This window comes from Helianthus annuus, chromosome 11, assembly GCF_002127325.2.
Source record: "Helianthus annuus cultivar XRQ/B chromosome 11, HanXRQr2.0-SUNRISE, whole genome shotgun sequence".
In the NCBI taxonomy this organism is placed as follows: Eukaryota; Viridiplantae; Streptophyta; class Magnoliopsida; order Asterales; family Asteraceae; genus Helianthus; species Helianthus annuus.
This window is the reverse complement of record NC_035443.2, coordinates 145979870-145983246: the sequence shown is the minus strand read 5'-3', so window position 1 is coordinate 145983246 and position 3377 is coordinate 145979870. Positions and strand designations below refer to the sequence as shown.

The 3377-nt window shown below is 35.8% G+C and overlaps 1 long non-coding RNA gene across 1 annotated transcript; it reads right to left on the bottom strand.

Moving 5' to 3' along the window:
- Positions 1 to 882: 882 nt before the first annotated feature.
- On the bottom strand, positions 883 to 2297 carry LOC118483687. The gene is made up of 2 exons (XR_004871047.1): positions 2127 to 2297; positions 883 to 1284 (listed from the first exon to the last, which is right to left on the bottom strand). It is a non-coding gene; the product is annotated as an uncharacterized LOC118483687 (long non-coding RNA).
- Between the last annotated feature and the right edge of the window lie 1080 nt (positions 2298 to 3377).

The window sequence follows — 3377 nt, the reverse complement described above, 5'->3', positions numbered from 1 at the left end:
AAAACAAACAAAAACCTTGTACAAATTGAACTCATTCCAAACCTCCCACTTCAACCCAGATTGCTTCGATCGATGTTTAACCCATAAGCGTCATCACTTCCCCAATAACCGACTGTACCAAGCACGACATCTGCTCAAAAACTCTAGCATCCATAGAACATAATTATGTTATGTGTCAAGGAAGTGAGAGGTAAAGGGTTTGTTCTTCTAGGCGAAGGAAGTGAGAGGTAAAGCAATCTTGAAAAGTAAGAAATGAACCATTGACATTGGTGTAAAATTAGGCGTAAACTAGATTATTTAAAAAAATAATAATAATAAATAACAAATTTGGTCTATCATCAAAGTAATCTTACACTTTTATATGGAATTTTGAAGTACGTCTTTTCAAAGGCATATTATGATTCTGCATATCATGCTTCAGAAATACTTAACGAGGTTGTTAACATGTCACGGGTTCATACTAAAAGGAGAGATTTTTTGGTTGTGTAATGTAGTAGTTTTCTGAATATTTGTATGACATTTTGTTCACGTTCTATCTTGGTTGTGTATCTACACTATTATGTGATTGGTTGTTAACTAGACATTTATTCGTTTTACTCGCAAGTCACACGTAGCTCTCATATTTGCTGGTAATTCAACTGAGTGATTCTCATGAGCTCACTAATCATGTATCGTTTCATTCACGTGATTTTGTTCTCTTCCCCGACCACATAAATTACCAGCAAATATGTGACGACAAGTGACACGTATTGGCTGGTAATTCAAGTGAGTAATTCTCATGGGATCCAATAATAAAATAATTTCTCTAAACATTGTGTGATTTTGTTATCGACGATTGTTTATGGACATGTGTCACACTTCCAAACATGAAGTAAAATGATAGAATGTCATGGAAGAATAAATTATAATTAGAAACCACCAGCATAAGTACACTTTTTCACTTGATTTCTTGTACATTTGAGTAGATAAGAAACAACTTAAATGAACATATGAGATGGTAAATCTGAGTGTTTCTGGGTGTTGTCGAAAACGTACACTAAATAAGAAAACATATCTATAAGGGGATAGTAGATAATGTTACAATCTAATAAGCCCATATTAAACGATAACCTTATCAACTTTCTCTTATAGATATGTCATCCTATTCAACAAACGTTTCCAACAACATCCAAGAGCACTCCAATATACCATTTCATATCGAAAAGGCTACAAACCCAATATATTCAAACCAAAAAGACCAAACCACGCTGCTAAAGTCATCCCCATCTCAACTTATTCAGAGGCCTAAAAACCAAGAAAACAAAGTTGTAAGCAAGATCGGTCAACAAGTTATATGTTGAAAACAAACATAACTGACTTATAAACTCAACGGCAAATTGGTGATATTTATAATTATATATTACAACTAAATAAAATGTAGAAACCAGATGTAGCAGTTGTTAGCAATATAAGAAGCACCAAAACTGTAACGAATGGTTACAAATTGATTTTCCAGACGTGTAACAGTATCAAACAACCAAAATGACAAGATACTTGACTAGTCTGGTTATGCAAAAAAATACATGTAAACTATAAATAATTAAAAAAACACGTTCCAATTTAAAATAAATTAAATTTAAAAATATGATAATCAATATATAAACAAAAACAAACAAATACATGTAAATGAAGGTGTTTTGTAGAGCCTAAATGGAACAAATGTGAACATTATAAGCATAATCACATCTGTAACGATAGGTTCAGTTTATATTCCAAACAAGTAACGATATCAACTGCGTAAAACAAGTAAATATCTGACTAATGTTTGGTTATTCAAACTTACATAATAAGAATTAATTAAAATATTAGAACATGTAGAATCTAAATGGAACAAATGCGAGCACGAAAAACAAAATCGCATCTGTAACGATAGATTCAATTAATCTCCCAAACAAGTAACGGCATCAACTGTGGCGATTAAGCAAATGCCTGACTAATGTCTGGTTACACAAATTCGTTAACAAAAAACTGTTGCAACTAATACCAAAAGCTAAATATAATTTTAGAGCCAAAAGTTAGGGTTTATGTGAAGGCTAAATAAATGAATTACAGAAGTTTAATGATGTGGATTCATAAAAGTATCGTACCGATGGTTCATACAAACGATGAAACTAATGCAGTGGATCTTCACCGCCGTTTGTTGTAGCTCCGATCAATGCTTCCGGCATCGTGTTGAATAGCCGGTTGAAGCGTACAGGCTGCCGATTTTACTGATGCAAATTAGTGATTAGAGTGCTGGTGAATATATAGCCGTGTTGTGTTGTGTTGTGTTCTAGGGTTTGTGATTCGGAGTTAGACGTTTCTATTAAAGTGGGCTTGATGAATGTTTGGGCTAATGGGATGGGTTTAGTTTTGGGCTCCTTGCTAGCTGGGTTAGGCGGTGCTTCATGTAGCATAGAGTCGTACAAAAACCGTTTTTTTATATGCACCTAGTGGTGCACATAAAAAACCCGAACCCAGACCCGGACCCGAAAATAAAACCCGGAACCGGATATTATAAAACCTGGGTTTTTAATACCCGAACCTAGTGGTGCACAAAAAACCCGAACCCGGACCCGGAAAAAAAACCCGGAACCGGGTATTAAAAAAACCGGGTTTTCTATACCCGAACCCGACCCTACCCATAGGGTAGGGACCGGGTATTCATATTTGATCTAAAATCCGAACCCGGAACCGGATTTTTTATACCTGGTTTATACCCGAAACCCGGTTTTTATAAATACCCGGAACCGGGTTTTATAAATACCCGGAACTGGGTTTTTTTATACCCGGTTATATAGCTACCTCTAGTTTTAAGTAGATGCATCTTTGAAAATATGATTACACACACCTAATTTTGGACATTCCACTTCGTTAAAACATAACATAGCAAATAAAATATATTGTTGTTTGTGTAATCCAAAAGGTTCAAATCAGGACTATTCCTTCGATCTAGCACTATTGAATTTAAATTTAGAAATGTCATTAAATTTCAATGGACACCATCCACTAAAACATATAAAGAAGCATTAATACCCGGTGCGGGTTTTTTCCCAACCCGATGCATACCCGAACCCTACCCGATGAATACCCGAACCGGACCCGAACCCGGAAATAGGGTATTATAATACCCGGGTGTAGGGGTAAGGTCCCAAAAACACCATAAAAAGCGTTGAGGACCATACCAAAACCTTACTGATCAACCTTGTACCTTGCGCGGCCGCGCACTGGTCTCACAAAAGAGATTTAAAGAACAGTCAAACTGTTAACACTTGCGCGCCCAAAGGAAAACATAAACCTTTGCGCTTTCTCCCATAAACAAAGGATGAAAATCCTAGGATAAATACCCCGCCTTTATA